The sequence below is a fragment of the Episyrphus balteatus genome, chromosome 1 (assembly GCF_945859705.1).
Source record: "Episyrphus balteatus chromosome 1, idEpiBalt1.1, whole genome shotgun sequence".
Lineage (NCBI taxonomy): Eukaryota > Metazoa > Arthropoda > Insecta > Diptera > Syrphidae > Episyrphus > Episyrphus balteatus.
The window spans coordinates 58,074,151-58,091,206 of NC_079134.1; the positions used below are offsets into that span (position 1 = coordinate 58,074,151).

At 36.6% G+C, this 17,056-nt stretch overlaps 1 protein-coding gene across 7 annotated transcripts in view; it reads left to right on the forward strand.

Moving 5' to 3' along the window:
- LOC129917448 (transcription factor mef2A) overlaps positions 1-17,056 on the forward strand; it is a 145,830-nt gene that overhangs the window by 68,448 nt on the left and 60,326 nt on the right. The window lies entirely within an intron of this gene.

Genomic DNA, 17,056 nt, shown 5'->3' on the forward strand with positions numbered 1-17,056 from the left:
GGGGACTGGCTTGGCAATTCCATAACACCGATTTTTTGGACGGATAGCAATTGTTTCACAGACTTAGTCTTATGTTTTGGATCTTTATTCTGTAGAAATGTCCACTTTAAAGGCATTTCCTTCTCAGTAAAAGGTAGAATATTGTCCCTTAGGATTTCCTTGTACTTAAGGTGGTCCATAATACCCTCTATCCGATGAAATGGCCCCACACCATGCCAAGAAAAACATCACCAAACAAGAATACTAGCCCCACCATCCTTAACAGTCTATATTTTATACTGCGGGTCACATTTCAACTGCCCCACGCGGGGAATTTCCGTATGGGGCATTTGGAAATGTCCCCTATGGGGCATAAGAGGCATTTCCAAATGCCCCACCTTAAGTACAAGGAAATCCTAAGGGACACTATTCTACCTGTTACTGAGAAGGAAATGCCTTTAAAGTGGACATTTCTACAGGATAACGATCCAAAACATAAGACTAAGTCTGTGAAACAATTGCTATCCGTCCAAAAAATCGGTGTTATGGAATTGCCAAGCCAGTCCCCAGATCTGAATCCTATTGAGGACTTGTAGAGTGACGTGGGAAAAGCGATTAATAGGTCTGATACCTCAAATTTGGACAAACTTTGGCAGGAATTTCGGCGAGCTTGGTACTCAGTACCTTTTGAACGATTTCGGAGTCTTGTTACGTCTATTAACCGCTGGTTTTATTCTGTGATAATGGTTTTATTCTGTGATAATTAAATTCAATGACACTAGAACTTTCCACTTTTATATGAGCCTGAATATAATTTGACTGGACCAAGATCTTTTAAAAATTTCAGAAGCATGGCGGATCATTCCGTAATTCTATTATAGACAGACGATATCGTTTTGACGATTGTCTTGTTTTACTTTAAGGCCGTGTGTAAATTGGGTTAAATATTTAGCCTCTGTTAAATTTTTAATTCTATTGAGCTGAATAAAACATTTTCAGCTGTTAAACATTTAATGGGTTCTGGGACCCTGTTAAATTTTGGTTAATTTTTGTTGCCAGATGGTTTTGTTTTTTTTTTTTGTTAAAGAGGAGTATCATGTCAGAAAAGAGGCAAAGAAAATATTAAACAATAAACCACACAGCTGAAAATTTGTTTATTCACCTCACCTCAATAGTGTCAAAAATTTAACAGAGGTGAAATATTTGTGTGAATACACACGGCCTAAAACGATAACACTAGTTTTCAAAGTTATACGTTTTTTGTTGCCGAGACTAAACTATACTTTTTCAAATGTATGCTGAACTCGAATCCGTAGTCATAAATATTCAACCTTCTTTTTGGCATTTTATAACAGTAATATTACAAAAACGGGATACCTATTTCAAGTTCAGTAAACTGTTAACCTTTAAAAATTTGGTTTCGCCAACAAAAACCTTGTAACTAGTGCAATGGCATTAGGCGATATGGTTTTGACGATTTTTATGTCCACTTTAAGCAAAGTTTTTAGGAGTTTATTTCTTTATTCTCAAGAGTGGTTATAAGAAATATTTTTTTTAATGTTTGGTGTCAGAAAAATAATCTGGATCTTAAGGTTGAAAAATGCCAAGCAATTACATATTCCCGTAAACGTTGCCGTCCGCCACCACGGGACTATTATATCAATGATTGTATTGTTTTAGGAGTAACTACTATTAAGGATCTAGATGTTATTTGTGATAGTGAACTTAACTTTAGTTCCCACTATGACAATATAGTATCCAGGGCTAATTCTGCTTTAGATTTCGTCAAGCGTTGGTCTAAAGAGTTTTCTGACCATCACTTTATACCACCTAATTGTATCTAATGTAAGTGAAAACTCCACCCTCCTTGAGCAAATTAGTTTTAACGTAAGTTCTCACTCTCTCAGAACGACCCCGCAATTTCATCTAGCTTTTCATAGAACTGATTATGGCAAAAATGATCCGATTACGAGAATGTTAAGGAATGTTAAGAAAAATTGTAATATTTTTGATTGCACTAACAGCAAGATCACACAAAAAAACCTTCTATATGGTATTTTATATCTTTTTTGGGCCTAAATGTTGGTAAATAGTAAAAGAGAAACTGAAACTGGCTTAACAAGTGCTTAAGCATGCTTTTTCATCTTATTTTTTTTTCTACGCTTTTTTTTAAATTTTTTCTTTATTTAATCCTTTATTTGTATTTTTTTCTTTATAGTGGAATGCTTTCGCATGCTTCTATACAGATATTTACTTCTTATATTTTGTAACTGCTTGTAATAAGCAGCCCCGCTCTTATCTCGTGCTTTTCTTTTCTTCAAAAAACTCTAATTTAATTGCCGATATGACTAGCCACCGCAAGTGCCATCATACTCGGTGAAAATGGACCCCAGCGCGTGCGGTATCTGGGGGGGAAGAGGCGTGGGATAATTTAATTTTAATTAATGCATTTGCCTTCCATTAAAAATTATAAAAAAATGTTATTGCAAATAAAAAAACTGTTGTTCCAATTAATAAATTTAAGACTTAAAATAATTCAATGCAAAATATGTGCATTAAATATTTTTTTCATAACTGTTAGAACTTTCACTTTAAAAAAGATTGAATAAGTAAAAAACCGTCGACTTTTTTCTATAAGCGCTTTATTCAAACTCAATAACTCTAACAATATTTCGAATATAGAAAGATAAATCTAGCTTGGAAATAGTGGTACAAATATTAAAAGACAAGGGTCCATAGTATCATAAGATTAAAGCATACATATTTGAACGTTATAATTTTACATAATACATCGAATGCACATTATTTAGCTACATATACAAATGTCCGTGTACACTGTTCAGGGTGTTATTGAATACAAAAGAACGGCTTTAAATAACAGCACATCTTCACGCATGATTCACAATATTTCGGGACGAGAGCGTTGCGTATTTTCCAAGGTTTTTCATTAAACAAATCGTTATTCTACTAATTTAAAAAGAAAGTCTTCATTTAAGCCTAGGATACGAACCTCGGTCCGCAGAAGTAAGTGGCTATCACCTTATCACCTAGGCTGCCACTATACTTTTGATTAAAAATTGAAGATTGATGGTTTAGGGATTTATTAAAGCATCAAATTCATTAAATTAAATCGAATTGTTAACGAAAATTGTTTTAAGATGCAGGAATGCATCGAATGTAAAAACGAAATTCGAGGAGAATCAGGTATACAATGCGCTGGTATTTGTGGAAAAAAATTTCACCGCTCAGTGCGATGTAGCGGTCTGGATCAATACAGCAGCAATATACTCGTTACTGTGTGAAGATTGTGTACAATACATTCACAACGTCAAATCAATGTTAGAACAAATACAAGTCACGGTAAAACAAAACGGGAACTATTTAAAAGATTATAAGGATGAATTCGACAACAGTTTAAAAAAAAAATGAAAAATGCACAAGACACAACCGAAAAAAACATTTTAGAATTACAAAAAATTACCGCATGCACCGAATCGTTTAAAGCTCAAAGCGAACTAATTGTTAAGAATGTAAAGCGGCTTACAATAGACAACAAAAACTACGTAAGTGAGATGAAGAATAATCTACAGGCTGGAGTTAAGCAAATTACGCGATCAAATCAGAAAGAGACAACACCAAGCTATGCAGAACAATTGAAACAAGCAATTTACATTAAACCGAAAAGTAAACAAATGAATTCTAAAACAAAGCAAGATGTTAAAGAAAACATTGATCCTGCGTCTCTTTCTCTTAAAGTAGATAGTGTGTCTGATAGGAAAGAAGGAGCAATTACTATCAATTGTAGAGGAGAAGAAACAGCGCAAAAAATAGAGAATGAGATGAGGAAGAAACTAGGAGAAAAATATGATGTTAAAATTTTTGGTAACAAACGTCCACAATTATTAATGATTGCTGATATGAATGAAAAATGGAGTAAAGAGGAGCTGGAAACAGCTGTTAGCAAAAGCAAAAAGCAAAACAATATTGTTGGCACGGTAAAATGTGTAAAAGATTTTAAAAACAAAGAGGCATATTACGCTGTGATTGAGATCGACCAAAATGACCACAAGATAATGTTGGAAAATCGAAAAATAAACATAGGATGGGAAAATGTAGAGTTTTTGAATACTTAAATTTGAGTAGATGTTTTAATTGCAATGGTTTTCACCACATCGCGAAACATTGCAAAAACGAAATGAAATGCGGTAAATGTAGATCATGACACAAGACTATGTCAATCTACTGAACTTAGATGCATTAACTGTATACTTTACAATGAAAAGTTCACTCTTAATTTAGACACCAACCATGATACCCGAAACTCAGAATGCGCGGTCTTTAAACGACTGATGCAAGCTGAACAAAATAAATTCGAATATAGCAAAGAAAAACATTCAGTGGTGTGTATTGCAATATTCAAGGGCTTACAGGAAACTTAAATGAGGCAGAACAGTGTTTTATAAATAGTAAATATGATTTTCTTATTATGACTGAAACACACATCACTGATAACATCGAAGATAGTGAGATTCAAATTGAGGGTTATCAATTAATTCGATGCAATAGTGGATCAAGGCATACAGGTACATATGTAAAAGACCATTTTATCGTACAAATAATAAAACAAGAAAAGATGATTCCCGAACATATTTACTGGCTCGTAATTAAATTAACAACAAATAACCAATCAATGTACCTTGCGTCAGTTTACAGATCCCCGAACTTTTCGCTCAGATTGTTTTGTGATAACTTTAAGATTTGGTTACAAGAACTTGTAGAATTAAATCGACAATCTGTTATAGCAGGAGATTTTAACATAGATTGGTTGGATACATCAAATATTTATACAAAAGACATGAAAAAAATCATTGAAATTGAAAATATAAACCGGCAAATCGTGCAAGAACCAACCAGAATTACGAGGACATCACGTACTTTAATCGACTACGTCATTACTGTCTTATACTACGTTTCCACCTACCAAAAATTCGAGATTTAGCTAAGTAGATTTAGCAAAAATCTCGAGTTTTATTCTAAATCTCGGATTGAAAGTAGGTGAAAATCTTAGATTTAGGGTAGCTGAACCCAAATCTGAGATTTAGCGAAGTAGATTTAAAATAAATCTCGAGATTTATACTAAATCTACTTAGCTAAATCTTGGATTTAGGGTCAGTGGAAACATAGTATTATCGACGGCCACAGCCAAAACCGACAGAGAACTTAAAATCTCTGACCATGAAAACCTTAAAATAGAATACGAATTGAAAAACAAAATAGAAAACACACGTAACGAGAATTAAATCAAAGTTCTTCACTACAATAAAACATCATTTATAAATCAGTTGGGGAAAAGTGAAATGTTATTCAATAATTGCCATCCACGAGAAGGCGGACATATCTTCAGCAATGAAATACATGAAGTAATGAACAGTATGATGGTTTTTAAAGATACATCGAAAACTTCAAATGAATGGTTCAATAATACTCTTACGCATTTAAAACGCGAAAAAATTTTAAGATACCAAGAATTTTTACAAGACAGCAACAACGATACCTGGAAAAGATATTGTATGTGCAGAAACAGGTATAAAAGTGAAATCGTTAAAGCTAAAAATTATAATACCAAACAAAAAATTGCTAATGCAGTAGATCAAAAAACCATGTGGAGGTGGAGGGTCATAAAATCGCACGTTTTAAATGAAAAAAAGCAATGTATTAAGAATGTATACTTTGACAACATAAGCGTTACAAAAAATGAAAAAATAGCTGAAAAGTTTAATTAATATATTTTGTTAAAAGTGTGACAGAAATCAATGAGTCAATTCCATTCGTCCAATTCAGTCGAAGATCTAATTTTACAAACACCATATTTAAATTTAGATGTATATCGACAAGCGAGTTAAAAGATGTGTTAAAGTCGATGAACAACAACATTACTGGTCCAATGCTTGTTAAAATTGTTAATTTTTCAATGCTATCAGGACTCTTTCCTGAAACGTGGAAAGAATCTATAGTTACTCCTATCGAAAAAAATAAAAGGAACTGACAAAAGCGAAAACTTCCGACCAATCAACGCTCTCCCAGTATACGAAAAGGTCATTGAAAAAATAGTTCATTCAAAACTTGAAGATTATTTCGAAGAAAACAACTTACTACTGGAGAACCAATCTGATTTTCGAAAAAAACATTCATGCGAGTCCGCACTAAATAATGTACTTGTAAGTTGGAAAGAGGAGATAGCTGAAAAAAAGTTTGTGTGTGCTGTTTTTCTCGACCTAAAAAGAGCTTTTGAGACAATAGACCGGAAAATACTATTGGATAAACTAAGAGGCTATGGTGTTAGAGAAGAAGAGCAGAAATGGTTTAACTCCTACCTATCCAACAGAACACAAAAAACATCAGTGAATGGAGTTTTGTCGAACAGCGACGAAACAGTTTACGAAGTTCCCCAGGGATCGATTTTAGGCGCACTGCTATTCATCATATACATCAACGACATCAAAGAAGTTATTATCCATTCTCAAATTGTGCTTTTTGAATGCACTTATTTTCTTATCGGGAAAAAACGCCGAAGATTGCACGAAACATTTACAAGAAGACCTCAAAAGAATCAGCGAATGGTTGAAAGCTAACAAATTAAAACTCAATGTGGCGAAATCGAAGTTTATGGCCTTAAAATATAACATCGACTTGAACCTGGAGATTGACAACGAAAAAATAGAACAAGTGCAAATAATTAAATATTTAGGTATAAAAAGGTAAAAAGTTTAAGAAGTTAGTTTTTAGTATATGTATATTAAAGTATCTGGATTGGTAACGATTTTGTGTTAATTTTTTAAGCGGGTGGCAATGGTGCAGTGGATGCAGGATGTAGTGCTTGACTGCTAACCTAGAGGTGTGGGTTCGAGCCCTACCTCAGGCAGCATTCTTTTCTTTATCCCCCAGCTTGGAAGCCACCCGTGGGATTATATGAGATAATAATCATCTTATTCTCAATTCACTGTACCAACAAAAAATTCTTTCCTAACTTTCTATTCTTCTAACTAGTGCCGTGCGGTATGCATTTAAAAGACCTTAGGTCTTACAGGGATATAGTTAAAAAAAAAAAAATAAAACAATCTTCGTGGTCAGCGAATTCATTTCCTTCAATACCGATGTGACTAGAACCCCACATGATTTTCAATGTGATATGGTGTTTTATGATCAAATCTCTTACGTTATTTATAAGTGTCGAACTGTGGTTGGGGTTGCATATAGCGTGGATTGTTGAAAGACTGTCCGAGTAGATGATAGTTTTTTTTCGCGACTTAATTGAATTTTGATTGCTTTTTGTGTGGTGAGTGCTTCTGCGGTGAAAATTCAAGCTAAATCTGACAGAAGTTCTTTACTTAAAAAAGTCCTACTGTCGAAAGTGACTGCAAAGGTTGTTGCCGATTTTCAGTTTGAACCATCGGTACAAATTGTACTCTATCCTTCAGACTTGAGTTCTGTTGTAATTCCAAGAAATGTTTTACGAAAAACTAAGCTGCTAGTATTATTTTTGGGGTGTTTGGATAGATCCAGTATAATTGAATCATGGTTAATGTTGAAAAGTGGAAAAGATTGTATAGATTGTTTGTTTTCAGATGTTGATGGTGGTTTTTGGACATTTCCCATATAAATATTAGTCGTAATTTATTTTACTTAGCACTAATGAACGTGCAATGTTACAAAGGGTGTTACTGTGTACATTTAGTTTTTTACTGGATATATAGTTTATTATTTTTTTTCTTTTAGAAATACTCTTTTTTTAATTCTAAACATTGTAATTTTCAGTTATATTTACTGTTTAATAGTAATCCAAAAATTTTTAAACTGATTACATTTTCTATATTATTTGAGATAAACAATAATGTATCTAGTGCGAATGAAGTTAAAACAGGTGTGCCTCAGGGTTCAGTGATAGGAGTTTTACTGTTCTTATTATACATCAATGATATAAATTTGGCTGTTCAAAATTGTAGATTGTGTATGTTTGCGGATGATGCCCTTCTTTTTATTTCGGAAAAATGTATGAAAGAATGTACTGAAAAAATCAATATGGACTAACAATTTAAAGTGAATGGCTCGTTATATATTAAATAAGGCAATGAGGATTATTTTAAAATGTGCACGACTTACTCACATAGAAGATATGTTAGAAAGGTTTAACTGGCTAAATATTTCACAGCTTATTAAATTATTATTATTTGTATTCAAAATGAAAAATGATATGATTCCAAGCTATTTATGCAATAACTTATTCTCAACCCTATAATCTAAGAAGCGCTCAAAATTAGACTACAATATAAAGCAACTTCGCGCTATCACGTCAGGTTTCTGAGATATCCTCAAAAAAAATGTCAAAACCAAATAAACAAAAGTTCTTATCTGGGGTTGCGACTAGGTTTTTCATATAAAAAAAACCGAATCCGAAGTCTATGTTGGTGGTTGGGAGGGAAAAGTGGGCGGGGCATAATATCTATTATATATAATTCTCCTGTGCGTTTGTTTGTGACCCTACTCCTTCTAAACGACTTGATAGATTTTCTGAAATTTGGTGGGTGTGATAAGGTCCATCCGAGATTAGTTTTGTGTTAAAATTGGAGCCGGTAGGTGGCGCTTTTGTCAAGTTATAGGCAAATTCCGTATTTGGGGTCGAATGACTGTACAGATTTTTGTGAAATTTTGTATGTGTGATAAGGTTCATTCGAAACATGTTTTGTTTCATAATTGGACTCGGTAGGCGGCGCTGTTGTCAAGTTATATGCAAATTCCATATTGGAATGACTGGACATATTTTTGTGAAATTTTGTGTGTGAGAAGGTTTACCTATTCGAGACAGGTTTTGTTTTATTATTGGACCCGATAGGTGTCGCTGTTGTCAAGTTATAGTGAAATTCCATATTTGGAGTCCGAAAGACTGTATAGATTTTTGTAAATTTTTATGTGTGTCATAAGATTCATTCGAGACAATTTTTTTTTATAATTGAACCCGGAAGGTGACGTTGATGTCAAGATACAAGAAAATTCAATATTTGGGGTTTAAAATCATTCAACTGTCTTAAGTTGGACTTGACTTCATGTTACTTGGCTTTTAAGATGAAATTATAATCTAAAGCACACTGCTAACGGGTAATGAAACGGGAGAATGTGTCATATTTTTCGTGTATTAGACGATATGATGTCAAAAAAAAAAAAAAAAACAAAACCAATTTTGTCAGCTTTATCAACTTTATTAAAAATTTAACATAGGTACACGTAATTAAATTTTTTTAAAGAGTCGTATTTTTTAAGTGTATGGAGTCGTTTGATTGATTGATTGATATTTGGGGTGTAAGATGTACTGTGACCTGTAAGATCTATTGTACCCCCCTTTTAAGCTATATGAGTTAGTACCTCATTTTATAGCTCCTCCTCTAACCTAATTCCTTTCATGAAATTGATTATTTGGGGTATTTTCAAAGAGTGCAATTTATCCTCTTCGACTTGGTAGCGACCCATGTGTTTAAATCTTTGGTGTATTAGTGCATTCCAACTACCCAGGATGTGATCTGGTGTTTCTTCTTTTTCGCTACAGAATCTACATGTCGCACTATTTACTAAGCCCAAAATATGTAGGTGCCTTCTTAACTTACAGTGGCCCGTGAGGAGCCCAGTGATTAACCTGAGATTGTTCCTACTTACACTGATGCATGATTTGAAACGCTCTCGGTTGCAGTTCCCGAGAAGCATGTTCGCTTGTCTCAGTTTTGGTAGTTCTGCCCAGAAGAACAGAAAAAAGACAAAAAATACCATCACCTCTGCCACAAGGAGCATTGGCTTCATAAAACAACACATAAGAACAAAAAAAGAAATAAACCGAAGAAGGTCAAACGTCAAAGTAATTTTTTTTAAGAGATTCCAATTTTTTAAGGAATTCCCTCGCTCTCCCAACATTTTCCTACCACCCGAAAAATTTGGGGTTCCGATAATTTGTATGGGATGCGACATCTTTGTATTCTATAATCTTTGGTACTATAGAAGCAAACTTTGCAAAGTGTTTGTAGGTCATGCACTAATTAGAACAAAGTAGTTTTTTTCAACTTGATCTCGAAAACTCGAACTAGCGTTTAGTTTTTGGAACATCGTTCTGATAGGTAAATGATAAGGTAGGTACACTGAGGGAAAAAATAAATTAAAGTTGAAACGTCTTTGTTTCAAAGATGAACTACTTTGATTTATGTGACTTTAAGATACGAAACCATCAAAAATTAACCTGTTTTTCACGTTGATTTTAACATGTTCATCTTCAACGCAAAATCATTCCGAATAATAGTTAAATCAATGTGGTTTTCATTGGTTTTACGTTGTTTTATGGTGGCTTTTCCCTCAGTGTACGCATTTGTGTATGTTTTCAAGTTCCGGATGAAATGTTTTTTTTGGTGTTTGTTTAGTTTAATTATGTGTATTAATAGGTAACAGAATAGGCTAATGTTAAATTTTTTAATGATGTGTTCTGCTGTTTCTTCGTCTTCGTTACACATTCTGCAGGTATCGTCTTGTGTAATGTTCTTGTGTAATGATCTTGAGGTGTTTTTTTACTGAGCAGTGTCCAGTAAGGAAGCCTGTGGTTATGCGAATCTGACTCCTGGTGAGTGTGAGGAGTTGTTTCGTTCTGGCGTGGAGATGTTTGGTATACATTTTTTGGCTTGTCTGTTACCTTCCGTATGCGTCCAGTAATGATTAGCCATATCTCTTAGCCATTTATTAATGTAATGTTTTGCAGTGCTTGTTGGTATGCCACAGAATGGTCTTGGCATCATGAATGTAGATGCGGAACCTTTTCTGGCTAGTGTGTCTGCTATTTCATTCCCCCTGCAGGTGGCCATGGCACAGAGGAATAAGTAGATGACTTCAGAGCCAGACATAGTGGGTTCGAGCCCAACGGTCGGCTCAGAAGTTTTTTCTAAATCGCCAGCTTAACTGAAGCCACCTGTGCGATAATATGAGACAATTTTCAACTATGTCTCCTCCTCTGTGCCACGTAGTTCTATGTTATATGTTCTTTCTTTGTGTCTATCTGTCCTTCTCTTTGTCATTGTCTGGTGTTGTCTCAGCCAAATGGCCTCAGTTGCCGCGCTGATAAGTGTCAGTAGTTCGTACATTCATGTACGAAGTACTATGTATATAATAATAATAATAATATTTCATTTCCAACGTGACCGCTGTGACCAGGTATCCAAATGAGTTGAACTCTGTTTGTACTGGCAAGCTGGTGTAGAAGTTGTATACAGTCCCATACCAGCTTTGAGTTGACTTCATTGCTCCTAAGAGCTAGGATTGCGGCCTTGCTGTCAGAGAGAATATAAATTTTTTTGTTTATTACAGCTCTGTTTAAGTTTTCTCTGAGGCAGAGTTCAATTGCGAATATCTCTGCTTGGAATACGGAATTGAAGCTGTCCATGCTCTGGTGCAGATACGTTTTGGTGTTCATTCCGAATACTCCGGCCGCAACACCTTCATTTGTTTTGGAGCCATCTGTGTACCATACATGAGACTCGCTATTGAAGATGGGTCTGTTCAGTTCCCACTTATGCCGTGAGGGGAATGTGACCTTATAGTTTTGGGTGAAGTAATTCTTCCCTATTTAATTCAGTGAGAATATCAGAGTGAATTATCTTGGAATTAGAGTTATCTTCTGCGATGAACCTGTAGCCGTTGACCATGGCTTCTTTCTTTAGTAGGAGATGGAGTGGTGGTAGATCTGTGATAACTTCTAACGCTGCTGTGGGGGCTGTTCTCATTGCCCTGTAATATTTATACAAGCTAGTCTTTGTAGTTTATTGAGCTTGGCTTGTACTGTTTTTTGTTTTGTTTTATGCCACCAGACCGGTGTAGCGTATGTTATAATTGGTCTGGCAATGGCTGTATAGAGCCAGCGAGAGATTTTGGGGTTGGCACCCCAGTTTTTATCAGTTAGACATTTGCTGGTCCATAAGGCAGTCCTGGCTTTGTCAATGGTTTTCTGTATATGAGAGTTCCAGTTGAGTTTTTCGTCTAGGGTAACCCCTAGATATTTAACTTCCTTTGAGAATTCTATCGCTTCACCGAATAGAGTAGGCTTTATAAGTTTGTGTTTGTTTCTTTTTCTGGTGAAGGCGACTATGGTACTTTTTTTAGGGTTGACGTTAAGTCCAACTTTTAGGCACCAGTTTGCGACTAGATTGAGTGCTGTTTGTAGAAGATTCGAGATCGTGTCTTCGAATTTACCTTTAATGAGGATCACAATGTCGTCAGCATAGCCCTGAACATAAAATCCAGCATTGCTTAGTATGACAATCAGTTCATTAACTACAATGGACCACAGAAGTGGGGAGAGAACCCCACCTTGAGGGCATCCTTTTGCAGCTGTGATTCTGATTTTGTCATTGCCCAGTGTGGCATTAATTTTCCTGTGACTAAGCATATGTTGAATCCATCTGCATGTGGTAGGATCTACCCCTGTGCTGAGGATGCAGCGTTGTATTTGAGCATAATCAGTGTTATCGAAAGCACCCTCAATGTCTAGGAAGCAACCTATTGCAGTCTCTTTGTCGTTAAGGGATTTATCAATCCGCATTGTTAATTCCTGAAGAGCAAGCGTGGTTGATTTTCCTGGCTGGTAGGCATATTGGTTGTTGTGAAGAGTTGTTGTTTTCAATGGCCCGTCCCTGATATGCCTGTCTAGTATCTTTTCCATTGTTTTCAGGAAGAATGAGGTAAGACTAATTGGTCTGAAGGATTTAGCTTGGTCAGTTGGCCTTCGTCCTGATTTAGGAATGAATTTGACCGTTACTTCTTTTTAGCTTGTTGGTAATTAACCCCATGCGTAGCTTGTTCTAAATATGTTTATTAGCATAGGTGTAATTAACTCATTTCCTTTCTGAAGGAGTGCTGGAAAGATTCCATCTTCTCCGGTAGATTTATATGGGTCGAAGGAATTTATTGCCCATTTTATATTTCCCTCATAGAACATATCCCTTGCTCTTTTCCAGTCCTCTCTGTTTGGTCTGGTAAGCCTGAACTGGGGAGAAGGACTAGATAGATCTGAGGGTATGACTACAGAGTTTGGAAAGTGAGTGTCCGTAAGGATTTGTAACGTATCTGGACCATTTTCCGCACGCGTGCCATCCGTGTTTTTTAAGAGACCAATATGATTAGTGTGCTCTTTAGCGAGAATTCTGTAGATGCGAGCGCTGCTTTGTATATCAGATAGATCATTGCAGAACTTTTTCCATGATTCTCTTTTGGCTCTTCTAATCTCTGTATTGTAGTTGGTTAGAGAAGTGCGGTATGAGGCCAGTCTCCATTGCGCTTGGCTTTGTTGAATAGTTTTCTGGTCAGCGTTCTTAGCTTTGAGAGCTTGGCATTCCACCATGGTGTTTTTCGTGTGCCTGATTTCGTTTTCTCTGGGCATGCGTTATGGTAGGCAGTGGTGATTGTTGCATTAAGACTGTTGCAGCTTATTTCGAGGCTGTCAATGTCTCTGATGCTGTTTGGACAGTTTCTGATCGTTTGCGAGATTTCTAGGCAGTAGTCGTCCCAGTTCGTCGCTCTCGTTTATCTGTACGTTAAGGGGAGTTTTGATTCTATACATATATCAAAACAAATTTGCCGGTGATCTGACATTGATGTTTCAGTCGAAACATGCCAGTTTTGTATAACATTACCTATGAATGAAGTGGATAGGGTGAGATCAAGGACTTCTTCCCTGATTCTGTTCATGAAAGTAGGGCTATTCCCATAGTTTAAAATTTCAAGATTATTTTTAAAAATGAATTCTAGAAGGTACTCACCCCTTTTGTTTATGTTGGAGCTGCCCCATACAGTGTGGTGGGCGTTAGCATCACAACTAATGATGATTTGCCGGCCTGTTCTGCCACAGTAGTCTATAAGATCCTGCAGTGGTGTGAAGCTTAGGTCGGCAGAATCCCCTGCCAGGTAGGCTGAGCAGATGACAGCTTCTGACCTACCCTCCGAGGTGTGCAGCTGGATGATAGCTGCTACCATGTCCTTGTTGGTGTACTGTGGAATAGGAATGGTTATTATAGATTTATTTATCTAGGTCTACCTTCACTACTAGAATCATAAATTAGCTCACCTGATAGGCCTTTTATCTGGTCTTTCACTATGTAAGGTTCCTGGATAAAGGCTTTATCAAGGTGTTCCTTATTGAATCTGTGGCTTAGTACTGCCGAGGCAGCCTTCGCATGCTGCAGATTAATTTGGATACACCTCAATCCCATAGTTATTGTTGAGCGGGTTTACGGGCAGGAGCGCCAGTATCAGTTCCAGGTGCCGCGATAGAGTTATCCCCAGGGGTCTCATCGGTCCGAGATAAGTCTTCAGACGTCTTAGACTTCCTGGGGTTGGCAACTTCTACCGTTGACCCACTGATTGTAGGAGCATCTATGTTTGCTTCCTCTGTTGTTGCAAGGTCCTTAGAGCTATCGCCCTTGTTGTTTCCTTGCGTGCCAGTGCCTTCCTTGCGTACCAGTGCCTTCCTGTCTTGAGTTTGCCTTGATCCTAATTTGGATCTGAGAGAAGTTCAAGAACAGTTTGCACTTTGACTTCAGAATGGAGTCCTTGGATTTCTCATCGACAGAGAAAGTGACGTGATAACCGCCACTTTTTTCTTTGATGATCCTGAGGACTCTCCATCCTTTGGTGTTTAAATTGGTGTTTTGATTTCCAAGCCGATTTAGAAAAATGTCTTTGGTGAGATTTTCATCTTCCGGGACATAAGTAACGCAAACGTGTTGCTTGGGTATATCGTTGCCCTGAGTGACACGTAGTTTTGCGTCCTTCCATGGCTTTATTTTTTCTGCCGTAGACATGAGCCATTTTTTGGTCTCTGTGTCGTGACAGGTAAACGAGAGCCATCCGTCTCTGTCCGAGACGGCTTCAAACTTAATTGCTGGACAGTTTTTGTCTGCTTTGTCCATTTCTTCCAGAACGCTTTTTCTGACCAGTTAGGTTTCGCGCTCCGTAAGTGTTTGGAATGGATGGAGAAAGTGCATAATCGCGACTTTACATTGGGCTGTGGCATCCCGATAGGAGCCCCCTGATGTGCTTGGTCGTGATTGATTAACTTCTTTTCCATGGTTGGATCCAGTTTTGGCGGCACTGCTGGGCTTGTCTTTACTGGTATTTGGGCTGAATCTGGTCTTCTCGTGAGCACGATGCTTCTTCGAGGCTGCTCCTGCAGGGGAGTTGTCAGCTGACCGTTCCCTTTTGCCCTTGTTTGTTGGCTGCACTGATGTGCCTGCCTTCTTGTCTGCTAGTATTTTAGCATATCTAGCCTTTTCTCTGCGCCTGGCTTCTTCGGGCTCAATGCCGTCTCTGATCTGCGCAGCTATACGTTGCTTCTCAGCCCCAGTGAAATAATCTTTCTGCTGGGGCTTGTTGACGTGTTCGTTACCCTCAATCATAGAGCTTGGACCTTGTGGTGCCTGAGCATCTAGATTGCCCTTTGCATTGGGAACGGGCACGGCTCCTGTATATGGGGGTGGTTCGACGAAATCCACGTCCATATCAGTCCCTGGTGAGCGGAGTAGAGCTTCTTCATCTGACTCCGTTATTGTGTTGTCAATCAGTAAATGATTTTTGTTTTTGGTTTTGTTTTTGTTTGTGTTTTTTGTTTGTTTTTTTTTTCCATTTGAGTCCCACAAGTATGGCGAGAATTATTAGGTCAACTATCTACAGAGCTCCCATGTAGACGTAAGGCTTGTTACTATGCGAGGTCGCCCGGTATCGCATAGGGACAGTACGTTCGCGATGCACATGTTTTGTTCCCTGCACCATTCAGTCCTCGGCACGTATTCCAACTACCTTGACTTGGGAATTTTTGTTTGGAGGAGGGTAAGGGAAGGTAAGTTGAGTAGGGAAATAGGAAAGAAGGGGGGGAGGGGGAGGGGAGGGGATGGCTGCATCTTAGCTTCGAATCTCCTCATAGGGAACGTTTTAGTCCCAAGAGTCATTGACCTCTACTAAGCCTCCGCACCGCGACAAGGTGTACAGCCCCGCAAGAGGTGTGTAACTTAATAATACTATTCCCTAGTGAAGTACGTAGGATTTTTTTGAAATATTAAAATTTAACGATTTTATGGTCTTTTTTTCACCTAATTTTGTTTTAGGAATAAAATAATTTTTTCAAATTATTTCAATTTCTTTAAAAATCAATATTTCAAAAAAAATCCTACGTACTTCACTAGGGAATAGTATTACTTAGCTAAACAAAAAATTTCAGCCTGATAGCTTAAAAACTGTAGGAGACACAGGATTTTGCTATCATCCTGAACTACACCGTCATTTAAAAAAAAATCACATCATTAAAAAATTTAACATTAGCCTATTCTGTTACCTATTAATACACTTAATCAAACTAAACAAACACCAAAAGAAAATAAGTAAGTAAGTAATTAATTCATTTTATTGGTTTTATTCCTTAGATACATGTTAACAATTTAAAGAATTTTAAAGCTATGGCATTGCCGTCAGCTCGGTTAGCAAATTTATATATAAATGTATCTTTTCTTTATAAAACAATAAATAAATGTTACTATTCAAATTCTGTGATAATTAACATTCTATACTTGTAAATATCATTCAAGAATAAGGCGAGAGGTTTCCAATCAGGTCCGGTCAACAGCTTTATTGTTTCCTCCATTGATAGGGTTCTTTTTCCAAAGTATGAACATCGCTGAGTTGCAACGCAAAAGAAAATAATATTTCTTCGGTGTTATTACTCCTTGTTAACCAAGAAAGTTCATTGATTTCACTAGTTTAAAAAATACAACTATTTTCATAGTTAAAATCGGGATAATTATTTTAGATTTGGATTTATTTTTGACATTTTTTGACAATTTTACATCCAGTTGTATTTTTTAAACTAGTGAATAATATGGCCGTTTGAATGGAAACTACTTTCAGGTTACCTAATATTACATTATTATTATATTAGTAATGAACATGTCTAACCATAATATTAGGGGTATTCACGATCCGATGCAACTGGTCTAGTATCATTGCAAAAGTG